Genomic DNA, 17,061 nt, shown 5'->3' with positions numbered 1-17,061 from the left:
TAATAGAAAGTAAGATTCTAACGAAGAAGTGATCCGAATACGAATGGGGGGGAGGGAAAACACGAGGAACTCATTTTCAGTAAAAGTGTTGATTGCTTATGGAACGGAAACGGAATAAGGGGGAACTATGGGGGCCTCACTTTAAATAGAAGTGTTAAGTTTAAGGACCAAATGGGGTAAGATCTTCACTGGTGGTCCGAAACTGATCTGGTCAAGATAACCCAGATGGATCGGACGCCACGAATGTTCAAAGTGGGGCTGGGGGGAGGAAGAGGTGCAGACAAAATGGTTGCGACAGGCGAAAATAATGTGGCATGTAACTTTAGAATGTTGACATTGAATTGTAACAGGTGGGAACCAATGATCAGGCAAAATATTGATGGCGCAGATAGCTGACACAATATCTTACAGACCCGGATCCATCAAGACTGGCACTTTGAACGTCAAGGGACTTAATTCTTCCACAAAAAGGCCACTAGTCTCCCAAGAATTCAAAAGAGCCAATGGAACAAGTTACTTACCTGTAACTGTTGTTCTCCAGCATGGGTCTGGCATGGATTCACATGCTCATGAATATTCCCCGTCGTCAGGCTGGGAATCCTCGGTAAAGAAAAAAATCAGTATCAGTTTCGTTTCTGATCTGTCTTTCTTACTAGTAACCAATCACTGGTCTCTGGGTCATACTGCCCCCAGCCAATGACTGCCCTCTCCCTAAGCCCCGGCCCTGGCAGCCATCCTCAGATTTTGTAGCACGTAAAGTGGCAGTATGACCAAGTGAAGAGCCGCAGAGGGGTAGGAGGGAGGGTTCGCATGTGAATCCATGCCAGACCCATGCTGGAGAACAACAGTTACAGGCAAGTAACTTGTTCCTTCTCCAGCATGGGGTCTGGCATGCATTCACATGCTCATGAATATAAGAATACATAGCGGTACACACATGCACAACCACGGGAGGTGGCAAGGCTCAACATTAAGCATTACATAAACTCAACATTAAGCAACTCTTACCTCCTCACCAGGCCCACCTTCAGGTGAACAGGTTGCGCAGCACTGCTTGGCCAACTCTGGACTCCTCCCTGGAATCCCGGTCGACGCAGTAGAATCTCGTGAAGGTGTGCGTCGACCTCCACGTAGCAGCCCTGCAGATGTCCAGCAGGGGCACACCAGACAGGAACGCTGTGGTAGCAGCGATCGCTCTGGTCGAATGGGCTCTTGGACGTCCGGGCAACGGTCGGTACACTGCGTGTAGTGTTCTTTTTGCCAACCGATGACAGTGCATGATGCAGCCGTAGACCCATCTGGAAATGGAAGCCTTCGAGAGAGCCTTCCCTTGATTCACAGGTCCAAAGTTCACAAAAACCTGTGATGTCCTCCAATAACTCTTCGTGCAGTCCACGTAGAACTTTAGCGCTCTAGCTACATCCAGCGAGTGCAAAGTCCTCTCGGCCGGCGATGAAGGCAACGGGAAGAAAACTGGCAGCACCAAGGGCTCGTTGAGGTGGAAGTCCGACGGCAACTTGGGCATGAAGGAGGGGTGAGTCCTCAGCACTACCCTCGTCTTGTGGAAAGTCAAGTATGGAGGCTTGCAAGATAGGGCCTGGAACTGCCCCACCCGTCGTGCAGAGGTGATGGCCACAAGGAACGCTGTTTCCACGACAGAAATTTCAACGGTGCCGAATGCAGAGGCTCGAATGGTGGCCCCATGAGCCTGGTCAGCACCACGTTGAGCTCCCACGTCGGGGCTGGAGCTTTCACCGGAGGGAACGATCGGAACAGTCCCTTCATAAATTCCTTCACCAGGCGATGAGACCACAGGGATGACCGTCCCGTAGTTCTGGTGTAACGGGAAATCGCTGCAAGTTGAAGAAAGAGCTAAGGCAATGGTTAAACAACTAACAAAAGGCCCTTCCATTACTCAGAACGCTCAAATCAAAAAAGCCAAGCAAAAATTCAAAAATTGGATGAAAAATACTAAGATGATAGTGGAACAACATGATGCAGCGGCCATGCTGCCAGCACTGGGACCAGGTAATACCCGCGACTTATGGAAGCTCCTAAATCACCAATGATCGAAAAGTGATAATCAGATTTCTGAAGTTTCCGAAGAGAACTGGAAACTACATTTCCAACACCTATACCGACAACGCCCGACCAGACATGGTGAAGACCTGGCCCCCTATGATGCTAAATGGACTCTCAACTGGTCCCTTGTCGACATTACTGAAGCGATCAGTAAGCTCAATGTGTCAAGAGGCCCAGGGCTGGATGGCCTCACTAAGTCTATTATCAAAAAAGACCCCGACATATGGGCCACATTATTTATCCAAATTCTCGATTTAATGAACAAAAGAAACATCATACCGTGCTCATGGCAAAGAGCCGTTCTGATATCAATTTACAAACAAGGCCCATCTGACAAGCCGTCAAATTACAGACCTATTGCCCTTTTAGACCCACTGGGCAAACTCTTCGCAAACCTACCATTACAGCAGCTTAATAAATGGGCAGTGAGAGCGAAAAGACTTGCGACAAGACAGACAGGATTCACGAAATTCGTGGGCACGATGACTAACCTGTTTATCTTGAATCTAATAAAACATGAATCGTACAGAACTAAAACCCAGACATACGCTGCTTTCATTGACCTCCACTTGGCCTTCGACAAAATGAATAGAAACATCCTATGGTCTAAGTTAACGAAATGGGGATGTCCACATAACATCATAGAACCAATAAAGCTCCTGTACTCAAACACTGAAATTCGGATCAGACTATCTAAAGCCGGCCTTGTATCTAAACCCATCAAAGTATGGCATGGATTGAAGCAAGGCTACCCCCTAGCGGCTGCGCTTTATAACCTCTTCACCTCAGATTTTGAAGATTCACTAGCCTCTCCCTTAATCAACCCCCCGAAACTGAATTCTACACTGATTCCAACGATATTATACTCAGACGACATTGTGCTCTTCTCAAAGACTCCAAGAGGACTGCAACTCGCATTGAACAACATGCACAACAACATGATCACTAATGAGCTTGAAATAAACATCAAAAAAACTAAAGCGATGGCTCTCGTTTTGGAATGTGGCTCCTCAGTTAAGACTACCTCTTTCTTTCTGAATAGTGAAAAAATCGCCCAAGTCAAAACATTCAAATACTTGGGGATGTGGATTAACCATTCTAAAACTGAACAACCTTGGGCAGTTCATTAAATAGCCAAAGTAAGAATGTTAGCATGTCAAGGCTCAATTATCCACAAAAAATTCATTTAAACCGATCATCCTTTTTTACAAGCAGAAGGCAGCCCCAATCCTTACATATGGCAGAGAGACCATGATCAACCTTCAGGATCATTTATGGAATAAATTTGAACGTATCTTCTGGTCAAAAGTCCTCTCATTGCCAAATGCTGTCCCTGCTGCCCGTATTAGATTTGAACTGAGCCTGCAATCCCTGAGTTCTTTAATAAAATGGAAAAAAAATGGATTTGCTAAGAAAACTTTTGAATGATGACCTTATTCCTGCATGGGACATATTATGTTCCAATTTAACGAATTTCAATTCTGCAGCTCTGACCAAATGGAAAGACTTTGTTCAAGCACAAATGGTCGATAATGACATCACGATGGACACCCTGCTTCATAGGCCGCAAAAAGCGAAACTGCAATTAACAAGATTGGACTGGATAAGAACCCAAACCATTAAAAATCAATACAAATTAACGCTGAATTGTTCAAATGACAACAGAGCGACAAATGATCTTCCACCTTATCTCAACCTATTTCCAGATCAGCTAATCAGAGACCTATTCCTTTGTCTAGGATTGAATATTTTACCTACACAGCAAATTAATGGGATCCGAAACCGCTCCACAAATCACAATCTGTCGTGCAGATTCTGTATGCAAGAGGCCTCGATTGAAACAATATACCATCTCTTGATGGAATGTACTACACTTGCAGGAAAACACATGGCAATTGCGCGTCTATACTTAACTTCGACAAGACCTTTGGATCCAGATGAACGATGATCGCTTATATTATCTGGAAACAATCAAAGAATGATTACTGCTGTGATTCGCTTTTGGATTGACATTATATCCCAAATCTAGTTTAATATTGTCCTCTGTTTTGGAAACTCCAAAGTCTTAAAATTACTTTTTCTTTCTTTTCGTTTTTCCTGTTTTACCGATGTATCTAGCTCCTTCTTTGATAAATACAAATGTAAAGGTGTAATTATATAAACCAAAAAACATTTTAAATTAAAAAAAAAAGTTGCCACTTCCCTGGAACCAAAGCGCCCACAGGGAGGAGGGGACACCCATAGCCTGAGCTATCGCATCCAAGGGGTATGTTCAGATTACCTCTGCCCACATTGTAAAAATCCTCTTATGTCATCCTGCCTATATAAGAAGGAGGCATAGGGAGATTCAGGACATTCAAAAAACCCAGACATTCAAAATTCACCCTGCAAGATTCCAAGACCCCAGACCACCTATCCTGATCCCGAACCACCTATCCTGATCCATATCCAGGCAGTACCACCCATCTAGATCCAGGAAGACCCAGAAATCCAGGGAGAAAAGAGGAGAGGCCACTGATTCCCTTTGGGGGAATCCAGAGTCCAGACCCCTATTCCCCAGCTGTTCCCATAAAGGAGAGCCCAGCCGCTGCCCAGTGACCAGACCCTAGCCTCGCTGTCCAGAGACCCAGTTAGCTGTCCAAATTACCCAACTCAAGTGCATTTTGTAAGTATCACCCTCCCCAGTACCAAAATGCTGCATACCCGCTATGCTACCTTGCATTCTGTCCAAACCCTATAAAAATCCCATAAGAACCCTAGTGATTTCCCAAATTGTCAGCATCCTCTGTTTATCTGGTCCTTAGAAGAACCTGTGTAGTATATATCTGTTAGTGTAATTCTTTTCAAATCCTTTCAACTAGTTGTGTAAGTCCTTAGCACCACTTTTGAGATAAAATTATTAATTCCCCCATAAGGAGGTGTGCGGCGCAAATTGGTTAAAATTGCTATTTAACCTCCTTGCGTGCAGTGTCTTTCTTTAATAATCTAACCACTAAAATACTGTCTCAGTAGAACAAATCTTTTGTGAGCAAAACCGATTTTAACCCGTGTGATTGCTTTGATTATAAAATCCGATTTGCATTTCCTATAAAGAAACCCTTACTGTCACCCCATAAGAGTCCTCCATTCACGTCAGTATTCTATCTGCTATGTGCCTTTGTACTTTATCAGAAAAAACGATTTCCGATTTTGATTGTTTAGCCCAGTTTCTTAGCTGTGTGCTTGTTTAAATCCGTGAAAAATAAAAAATTGCAATTATGCCACGTGTGATTTTTGCTGCATTGCTTTCCTTCCCAAAATCGATTCTCTTACCTGTATTCATGTTGCTTTAGTTCCCTGCCTTATAGCTTGTAAGCTTTCTTGCCTCTTTAGTACAGCCACACAAATTCCTGTCCTATCTATTCTAGCGCACATGTAAACTGACCTCTAGCTATCCAGTGAATTTTGAGTGCCATTTTGCTTCTTTTTCAAGGGTTCCATTTTTGTTTTGGCTTCCCATTCTGGGGTTGTAGGTCGAATTTACAATCCGATTTCTCCCTCTTATTTGTGACTCCTTGCCCCTCCTTTCCAGCCGCACAAAACTTAGTCAGCAGGTGTTTTGGGGAGTGTTGCAGGGGGAGTGCCTAACAGTTGTGCTCTCTATAAGTATGCCAAAAAGTGACTTTGCTTCCATATCCATTTAAAACTTATGTGTCAAATGTCAGAAAGTTAAATTATTTGTATTACAACATTTTGCTGCATCTAATCACCCCACTGGTGATTGCTGCCCTAAATTTGATTTGTTTGATTTTGCATTTGAATTTAAAAAATAAATAAATATTTCATTATTACACACCGGCCTGGTTCATGGTCCATTGCGACACAGGGTGTTTGTCAGGGGGTGGGGGGGGGGGGGCGTGAGACGGGCTTGAGACGGGTTGGGTGCCTTCTCAAAGCAGAATCCGAAATCAATAAAATTCAAAAGAGTATTTATTGTGCGCCACATCCCTTGTGAGTGTGCCAGTGGAAAGAGTCCTGGTCTGGAGTGTGCTGTGTCTTTAAATCCGTTACAGGAACCTAAACGCCCGACCGCCGTGTAGGCCCAGCTGCACCATGGCTCAGAGCTTGACCAGCGTCCCGGGACCCTGTCTACCGGGGTAGTCATCCTTCAAGAAAAGCCAGGTTTCCCTCGACACCCGGCTGCCCCCACTCAGGACTTCCCTTCCGACCTGGTTGCACCCACCAACACCCCCAGGTCAGAGAGAGGAGCGCGCTCGTCTGGTATAGAGGCTCAGGAGCCAGCTCAGAGAAGCGAGGAGGCCACTCAGGGTTCCCTCTCCAGTGCGTGGCTGGAGATGCTCCCCCCTGAAGGTTAAGCTAACCCTGCCAGATGTCCCCGCCCATCTGCTGAGCTGCGGCCGCCCCTCCAGTGTAAGGGATCCTGCTCCCGGTTCCCCACCTGCCCCGGCCGCGGTCTGCTCTGCTGGACCAGACCATAGAGCAAAGGGCGCCCCGGGCTGTGGGTGTGCGCATCTGCAAGGCAAGGGGCCAGCTCGGAGAGGAAAGGTGGCCATTCAGGGCTCCATCTCCGGTACATGACTGGGAATGCCCGAACCGGAAGGTTAAGTCAACCCTGGCCAGATGTCCCAGTCTGTCTGCTGGGTCACAGACCCCCCTATGGTGGAAGAGATCAGCTCCCTGGTTCCTGGTACCCCACCTGCCCCAGCCGTGGACTGCTCTGCTGGACTGGGCCGTAGCCCGGGCTGTGGGTGTGCGCAACTGGGACGCAACCCAGGTCGGGCCATGGCTCTCCCTCTGAATACAAGTGCCCATATCATTAAAATCATTTGCCGCTTTTGGCATCAAAACGCCAGCTTCTTCCCTCATCTCTTGCGGCATCCCCCAAGGCTCCTGTGTCTCACCTACCCTGTAAAATATCTTCACCAAACCCCTTTCGAAATCCTTGATGACATGGGCATCTATTATACAAATTATGTGGACGACCCGCACATTCTCCTACCACTAAAGGGTAACTACACATCAAACTCTAAGGCACTGCATTCTATTTACCAAACCTTGCAAGCTTGGATGGCCGCAAACTTGTTATACCTCAACGATGAGAAGATGTAAATCCTCCTGACTGGTTCACAAACCACTCTCAACAAACTTGACCAAAACTACAAATCCTTTACCATTGATAGGATCACAATACCAGTATCTAGCCCGGTCAAAACCATGGGCATTTAACTAGACACTGCACTGTCACTAAACAGGCAGGTCAACGCCATTGCATCTTCTGCTGCACAGACTATGAAACTGATTAATGCCTGCCGGCACTTTCTGCCGACAACTGCCTCACTATTGCCAGGCGTTTATAGGGTCAAGACTGGACTATTGCAAGGCCTTATTTGCAAGCACTTCCGTTCGAATCCTCAATAAACTGCGGTTCATTCAAAAAAATGCTCTCAGTGCTGCACTGAACATCCCGAGGTGGCAGCATATCACTGCTGCTAGAAAAAATGTGCACTGGCTCCCTATCCGACAGCAGATCATCTTCAAAACTCTGGCTATCACGCATAAATGCCTTGTTAACACTGCACCAAGGCACTTGCCTACACGGTCGATCTATACCAACCTACTGGTTCCCCCGAGATTCAGACTTAAGAGATCTAGGGTATTGAGCTTCCCGGTCATTGCTACTGAGAACTGGAACGCCCTTCCCCACAACCTCAGATATGAACAATCGCATTGGGTTTTTCGGAAACCCCTTAAGAGTCTGCTGTTCACTCAGGATGCTCCATTGTCTGGACCCCCTACCTAAGACTCTTTGCACTCCCATGTTTTGGAACAATTTATCCTTGTTATGATGTTGATGATGTATTGCGATGCTTGTACTCATGTAACCATTGCCTTGATGCGTATGGGTTTAATGCGCTTTATAAATGCTAAAATAAATAAATATGTTCGAGCACTTCCATGATAAGACTGTGCTCTTCTACCACAAAGCATATTATTATATTATAATTGTTCTTTTATAACGCTCTTAATACTGGAGACCAGTTTCTAAGAGCGCGTTCGGGATTCAAACCTTTGTTGCTATGCGTTGTCTTGGAAGACAAACGCATTGCCTCTGAGCTATCCTCCCGGCCCTTCTGGCATACCCTGATACCTTTATCTGTTATACTCCATATATCCATATATATCATATGCTCCCGCTTTCCCATTCTCACTCTGGCCGGCCTCCCTTGGTCCTTTGCCCGCACCCACCTGCAAGGCTAAAAACTTTGGGGTAATTTTCGACTCCACTCTCTCCATCTCCTGTCACATCTTAGACATCTCTAAAAAGTCTAATTATCAGCTACACCTCCTCAGAGGTACTCTACCTTTTCTCACTTTCCCCGAGCGTCTCACTGTCTCCAGAGCTCTGGTTATCTCCAGGCTGAACTACTGCCACAGCCTCTTCCTCAACCTCCCTGCTTCTGCCCTGTGCCCTCTGCAACTCATCCAGAACAGAACCGTTAGACTTATCCTTGGCCTCAAGCCCAGGGACAGAATCTCTCTGGCGCTGAAATCCCTTCACTGGCTCCCCGTGGCTGCAAGGATCAAGTTCAAGACCCTCTGCATTGTCCACAAGGCTTTCTGCGGCCTGGGACCTACCTATCTACAACGCTGCCTTCCTAAATACTGTCCCTCAAGAGCCCTCCGCTCATCTACCTCCAACCTTGTGCGAGTGAGCCGGTTCTCTAAGCAGATCTTTGGAGGGAGATCTTTATTCTCGCCGGGGGGCTTCATCTGGAATAGCCTCCCTGCCGCCCTCCGTCTTGAGCCTGATCTCCTTAAGTTCAGGAAACTCCTTGAATTTGAATTTGAGTTTTGAATTTGAATTTTTTAAGCATTTGTAAACGCGCGCACAACGAACCAAATCGTATCCTGGCGCAGATGGAGCGAAAAACAGTGAACCAACAGTGAAGTTGGCAGAGAGGAACAACTGGATCATATTGAAAACATCACAAACTGAGGAGTAATCCAAGATTTTAGGATTTTTTGAAAAGATAGGTTTTGACACCTGCTCTAAAACTCATCAGAGAGTTAGCTTGTCTAAGGTATAACGGGAGACTATTCCACAATCTGGGTCCGGTCACTGAAAAGCACCGGTCTCCTCTAGATCTGCACTTCATCCTAGGAATTACAAGGAGGAGTTGATCCTCCGACCTAAGGGTGCGGGTGGGTTGGTATTGTTTCAATTTATTTATCAGATATACTCATGCCATCCCATGCAAACATCTATAGACCAGGCAACCAGTCTTACATTTAATCCGATCTTCCACCGTCAGGACATTTTCCTCCGTCAAAAAGATGTTTAGTGCCAAACAAAATCACCTCCTTTTTCTTTGGGTTCAGTTGCAGCCAGTTTTCTTCCATCCATGTACCTATTTCCTCTAAACATCTGGTAACCAGGGCCAGAGCATCCTCTACATCATCGAGCCTGATGTACAGCTGAGTATCATCAGCATAAAGTGAAACCTGAGATGGTATTTTTCCAGGATATTCATCAAGGCACGAAGATAAATATTGAACGGGAGTGGGGAGAGAGCCAATCCCTGTGGCACACCACAGCACTGGAGGAGGATTTCTGAAAGGAATCCTCCAAACCAGACACTTTGTTGACGATTGGTGAGAAAGGATGTAAACCACTGAAGTGCCCCAGGGTCCACGTTAACCAGATCATTTAGACGATCTAGCAAAATGCCATGGTCCACCATATCAAATGCGGCTGAGAGATCAAGCATTACAAGCAGGGAGAGTTTCCCCGCATCCCCTGCCTGCAACATATCGTCCCAAACCGCCATCAGTGCAGTCTCTGTCCCGTGTATGGACGGAAACCAGATTGCAAGGGATGGAGTAAGCAATGTTCTTCAACAAAATCCTATAACTGTTTAGTAACTACGTTCTCTAGGATTTTGCCAGGCCAGGGGAAACCCGCGATAGGGCGATAATTGCCATAATCTTCCGGGTCCAGTCCAACCTTTTTCAGCAAAGGAGTGACAATCGAAATTTTCAAAGCATCCGGGTCTAATCCCTGGGCGAGTGAAAGGTTGACGAAGTTAGTCATGAAAGGTGTAAGTTCCAAACAGAATCGTTTAGCAACCAGAACTGGATTATTGGTCCCGTATGTTCTATAGTTTGGCTGACAACCTCACGTTGCAGGATTTTATCTCGATTTCTGTGAGACCTAATATTCTTTTGAATATTCAAAATGTTGTCTCTGAAAAAGTTATTTAAGCCATTAGCGTGGGTCACAGATGAGGCCTTCACTGGTGCATATGTATTCTGCTTAACAAAGTCAGCAATGGTTTTAAATAGTTTTTGAGGATGGTTTATTGCAGTTGAGATTTTTGTCGATAAAAAAAGTGACTTAGCTGTGAACAATGCCTTTTTCTAGCTACTTAAAGCTTTATTTTAGTAGCTCCTTAAGACCTTCCTCTTCTCTTCATTCTAGCTACTTGGCTGGGGGCAGTATGACCCAGAGACCAGTGATTGGTTACTATTAAGAAAGACAGATCAGAAACGAAACTGATACTGATTTTTTTCTTTACCGAGGATTCCCAGCCTGACGACGGGGAATATTCATGAGCATGTGAATCCATGCCAGACCCATGCTGGAAAACAACAGTTACAGGCAAGTAACTTGTTCCTTCTCCAGCATGAGGTCTGGCATGCATTCACATGCTCATGAATATAAGAATACATAGCAGTACACACATGCACAACCACGGGAGGTGGCAAGGCTCAACATTAAGCATTACATAAACTCAACATTAAGCAACTCTTACCTCCTCACCAGGCCCACCTTCAGGCGAACAGGTTGCGCAGCACTGCTTGGCCAACTCTGGACTCCTCCCTGGAATCCCGGTCGACGCAGTAGAATCACGTGAAGGTGTGCGTCGACCTCCACGTAGCAGCCCTGCAGATGTCCAGCAGGGGCACACCAGACAGGAACGCCGTGGTAGCAGCGATCGCTCTGGTCGAATGGGCTCTTGGACGTCCGGGCAACGGTCGGTACACTGCGTGTAGTGTTCTTTTTGCCAACCGATGACAGTGCATGATGCAGCCGTAGACCCATCTGGAAATGGAAGCCTTCGAGAGAGCCTTCCCTTGATTCACAGGTCCAAAGTTCACAAAAAGCTGTGATGTCCTCCGATAACTCTTCGTGCAGTCCACGTAGAACTTTAGCGCTCTAGCTACATCCAGCGAGTGCAAAGTCCTCTCGGCCGGCGATGAAGGCAACGGGAAGAAAACTGGCAGCACCAAGGGCTTGTTGAGGTGGAAGTCCGACGGCAACTTGGGCATGAAGGAGGGGTGAGTCCTCAGCACTACCCTCGTCTCGTGGAAAGTCAAGTATGGAGGCTTGCAAGATAGGGCCTGGATCAGCCCCACTCGTCGTGCGGAGGTGATGGCCACAAGGAATGCTGTATTCCACAACAGAAATTTCAACGGTGCCGAATGCAGAGGCTCGAATGGTGGCCCCATGAGCCTGGTCAGCACCACGTTGAGCTCCCACGCCAGGGCTGGAGCTTTCACCGGCGGGAACGATCGGAACAGTCCCTTCATAAATTCCTTCACCAGGCGATGAGACCACAGGGATGACCGTCCCGTAGTTCTGGTGTAACGGGAAATCGCTGCAAGATGAAGAAAGAGCTAAGGCAATGGATAAAACAACTAACAAAAGGCCCTTCCATTACTCAGAACGCTCAAATCAAAAAAGCCAAGCAAAAATTCAAAAATTGGATGAAAAATACTAAGATGATAGTGGAACAACATGATGCAGAGGCCATGCTGCCAGCACTGGGACCAGGTAATACCCGCCACTTATGGAAGCTCCTAAATCACCAATGATCGAAAAGTGATAATCAGATTTCTGAAGTTTCCAAAGAGAACTGGAAACTACATTTCCAACACCTATACCGACAACGCCCGACCAGACATGGTGAAGACCTGGCCCCCTATGATGCTAAATGGACTCTCAACTGGTCCCTTGTCGACATTACTGAAGCGATCAGTAAGCTCAATGTGTCAAGAGGCCCAGGGCCGGATGGCCTCACTAAGTCTATTATCAAAAAAGACCCCGACATATGGGCCACATTATTTATCCAAATTCTCGATTTAATGAACAAAACAAACATCATACCGTGCTCATGGCAAAGAGCCTTCTGATATCAATTTACAAACAAGGCCCGTCTGACAAGCCCTCAAATTACAGACCTATTGCCCTTTTAGACCCACTGGGAAAACTCTTCGCAAACCTACCATTACAGCAGCTTAATAAATGGGCAGTGAGAGCGAAAAGACTTGCGACAAGACAGACAGGATTCACGAAATTCGTGGGCACGACGACTAACCTGTTTATCTTGAATCTAATAAAACATGAATCGTACAGAACTAAAACCCAGACGTACTCTGCTTTCATTGACCTCCACTTGGCCTTCGACAAAATGAATAGAAACATCCTATGGTCTAAGTTAACGAAATGGGGATGTCCACATAACATCATAGAACCAATAAAGTTCCTGTACTCAAACACTGAAATTCGGATCAGACTATCTAAAGCCAGCCTTGTATCTAAACCCATCAAAGTATGGCATGGATTGAAGCAAGGCTGCCCCGTAGCGGCTGCGCTTTATAACCTCTTCACCTCAGATTTTGAAGATTCACTAGCCTCTCCCTTAATTAACCCCCCGAAACTGAATTCTACACTGATTCCAACGATATTATACTCAGACGACATTGTGCTCTTCTCAAAGACTCCAAGAGGACTGCAACTCACATTGAACAACATGCACAACAACATGATCACTAATGAGCTTGAAATAAACATCAAAAAAACTAAAGCGATGGCTCTCGTTTCGGAATGTGGCTCCTCAGTTAAGACTACCTCTTTCTTTCTGAATAGTGAAAAAATCACCCAAGTCAAAACATTCAAATACTTGGGGATGTGGATTAACCATTCTAAAACTGAACAACCTTGGGCAGTTCATTAAATAGCCAAAGTAAGAATGTTAGCATGTCAAGGCTCAATTATCCACAAAAAATTCATTTAAACCGATCATCCTTTTTTACAAGCAGAAGGCAGCCCCAATCCTTACATATGGCAGAGAGACCATGATCAACCTTCAGGATCATTTATGGAATAAATTGGAACGTATCTTCTGGTCAAAAGTCCTCTCATTGCCAAATGCTGTCCCTGCTGCCCGTATTAGATTTGAACTGAGCCTGCAATCCCTGAGTTCTTTAATAAAATGGAAAAAAAATGGATTTGCTAAGAAAACTTTTGAATGATGACCTTATTCCTGCATGGGACATATTATGTGCCAATTTAACGAATATCAATGCTGCAGCTCTGACCAAATGTAAAGACTTTGTTCAAGCACAAATGGTCGATAATGACATCACGATGGACACCCTGCTCCATAGGCCGCAAAAAGCGAAACTGCAATTAACAAGATTGGACTGGATAAGAACCCAAACCATTAAAAATCAATACAAATTAACGCTGAATTGTTCAAATGACAACAGAGCGACAAATGATCTTCCACCTTATCTCAACCTATTTCCAGATCAGCTAATCAGAGACCTATTCCTTCGTCTAGGATTGAATATTTTACCTACACCGCAAATTAATGGGATCCGAAACCGCTCCACAAATCACAATCTGTCGTGCAGATTCTGTATGCAAGAGGCCTCGATTGAAACAATATACCATCTCTTGATGGAATGTACTACACTTGTAGGAAAACACATGGCAATTGCGCGGCTATACTTAACTTCGACAAGACCTTTGGATCCAGATGAACGATGGTCGCTTATATTATCTGGAAACAATCAAAGAATGATTACTGCTGTGATTCGCTTTTGGATTGACATTATATCCCAAATCTAGTTTAATATTGTCCTCTGTTTTGGAAACTCCAAAGTCTTAAAATGTCTTTTTCTTTCTTTTCGTTTTTCCTGTTTTACCGATGTATCTAGCTCCTTCTTTGATAAATACAAATGTAAAGGTGTAATTATATAAACCAAAAAACATTTTAAATTTAAAAAAAAAGTTGTCACTTCCCTGGAACCAAAGCGCCCACAGGGAGGAGGGGACACCCATAGCCTGAGCTATCGCATCCAAGGGGTATGTTCAGATTACCTCTGCCCACATTGTAAAAATCCTCTGATGTCATCCTGCCTATATAAGAAGGAGGCATAGGGAGATTCAGGACATTAAAAAAACCCAGACATTCAAAATTCACCCTGCAAGATTACAAGACCCCAGACCACCTATCCTGATCCCGAACCACCTATCCTGATCCATATCCAGGCAGTACCACCCATCTAGATCCAGGAAGACCCAGAAATCCAGGGAGAAAAGAGGAGAGGCCGCTGATTCCCTTTGGGAGAATCCAGAGTCCAGACCCCTATTCCCCAGCTGTTCCCATAAAGGAGAGCCCAGCCGCTGCTTGTGACCAGACCCTAGCCTCGCTGTCCAGAGACCCAGTTAGCTGTCCAAATTACCCAACTCAAGTGCATTTTGTAAGTATCACCCTCCCCAGTACCAAAATGCTGCATACCCGCTATGTTACCTTGCATTCTGTCCAAACCCTATAAAAATCCCATAAGAACCCTAGTGATTTCCCAAATTTTCAGCATCCTCTGTTTATCTGGTCCTTAGAAGATTCTGTGTAGTATATATCTGTTAGTGTAATTCTTTTCAAATCCTTTCAACTAGTTGTGTAAATCCTTAGCACCACTTTTGAAATAAAATAATTAATTCCCCCATAAGGAGGTGTGCGGCGCAAATTGGTTAAAATTGCTATTTAACCTCTTTGCGTGCAGTGTCTTTCTTTAATAATCTAGCCACTAAAATACTGTCTCAGTAGAACAAATCATTTTGTGAGCAAAACCGATTTTAACCCGTGTGATTGCTTTGATTATAAAATCCGATTTGCATTTCCTATAAAGAAACCCTTACTGTCACCCCATAAGAGTCCTCCATTCACTTCAGCATTCTATCTGCTATGTGCCTTTGTACTTTATCAGAAAAAACGATTTCCGATTTTGATTGTTTAGCCCAGTTTCTTCGCTGTGTGCTTGTTTAAATCCGTGAAAAATAAAAAATTGTAATTATGCCACGTGTGATTTTTGCTGCATTGCTTTCCTTCCCAAAGTCAATTCTATTACCTGTATTCATGTTGCTTTAGTTCCCTGCCTTATAGCTTGTAAGCTTTCTTGCCTCTTTAGTACAGCCACACAAATTCCTGTCCTATCTATTCTAGCGCACATGTAAACTGACCTCTAGCTATCCAGTGAATTTTGAGTGCCATTTTGCTTCTTTTTCAAGGGTTCCATTTTCGTTTTGGCTTCCCATTCTGGGGTTGTAGGTCGAATTTACAATCCGATTCCTCCTTCTTATTTGTGACTCCTTGTCCCTCCTTTCCAGCCGCACAAAACTTAGTCAGCAGGTGTTTTGGGGAGTGTTGCAGGGGGAGTGCCTAACAGTTGTGCTCTCTATAAGTATGGCAAAAAGTGACTTTGCTTCCATATCCATTTAAAACTTATGTGTCAAATGTCAGAAAGTTAAATTATTTGTATTATAACATTTTTCTGCATCTTATCACCCCACTGGTGATTGCTGCCCTAAATTTGATTTGTTTGATTTTGCATTTGAATTTAAAAAATAAATAAATATATCATTATTACACACCGGCCTGGTTCATGGTCCATTGTGACACAGGGTGTTTGTCAGGGGGGGGGGGGGGGCGTGAGACGGGTTGGGTGCCTTCTTAAAGCAGAATCCGAAATCAATAAAATTCAAAAGAGTATTTATTGTGCGCCACATCCCTTGTGAGTGTGCCAGTGGAAAGAGTCCTGGTCTGGAGTGTGCTGTGTCTTTAAATCCGTTACAGGAACCTAAACGCCCGACCGCCGAGTAGGCCCAGCTGCACCATGGCTCAGAGCTTGACCAGCGTCCCGGGCCCCTGTCTACCGGGGTAGTCATCCTTCAAGAAAAGCCAGGTTTCCCTCGACTCCCGCCTGCCCCCACTCAGGACTTCCCTTCCGACCTGGTTGCACCCACCAACACCCCCAGGTCAGAGAGAGGAGCGCGCTCGTCTGGTATAGAGGCTCAGGAGCCAGCTCAGAGAAGCGAGGAGGCCACTCAGGGTTCCCTCTCCAGTGCGTGGCTGGGGATGCTCCCCCCTGAAGGTTAAGCTAACCCTGCCAGATGTCCCCGCCCATCTGCTGAGCTGCGGCCGCCCCTCCAGTGGAAGGGATCCTGCTCCCGGTTCCCCACCTGCCCCGGCCGCGGTCTGCTCTGCTGGACCAGACCATAGAGCAAAGGGCGCCCCGGGCTGTGGGTGTGCGCATCTGCAAGGCAAGGGGCCAGCTCGGAGAGGAAAGGTGGCCATTCAGGGCTCCATCTCCGGTACATGACTGGGAATTCCCGAACCGGAAGGTTAAGCCAACCCTGGCCAGATGTCCCAGTCTGTCTGCTGGGTCACAGACCCCCCTATGGTGGAAGAGATCAGCTCCCTGGTTCCTGGTACCCCACCTGCCCCAGCCGTGGACTGCTCTGCTGGACTGGGCCGTAGCCCGGGCTGTGGGTGTGCGCAACTGGGACGCAACCCAGGTCGGGCCATGGCTCTCCCTCTGAATACAAGTGCCCATATCATTAAAATCATTTGCCGCTTTTGGCATCAAAACGCCAGCTTCTTCCCTCATCTCTTGCGGCATGCCCCAAGGCTCCTGTGTCTCACCTAACCTGTAAAATATCTTTACCAAACCCCTATTCGAAATCCTTGATGGCATGGGCATCTATTATACAAATTATGTGGACGACCCGCACAAACGCATTGCCTCCGAGCTATCCTCCCGGCCCTTCTGGCATACCCTGATACCTTTATCTGTTATACTCCATATATCTCATATGCTCCCGCTTTCCCATTCTCACTCTGGCCGGCC

Source organism: Ambystoma mexicanum, chromosome 4p (genome assembly GCF_040938575.1).
Source record: "Ambystoma mexicanum isolate Mex_15411 chromosome 4p, UKY_AmexF1_1, whole genome shotgun sequence".
Taxonomy (NCBI): Eukaryota; Metazoa; Chordata; class Amphibia; order Caudata; family Ambystomatidae; genus Ambystoma; species Ambystoma mexicanum.
This window is presented reverse-complemented; position numbering follows the sequence as displayed.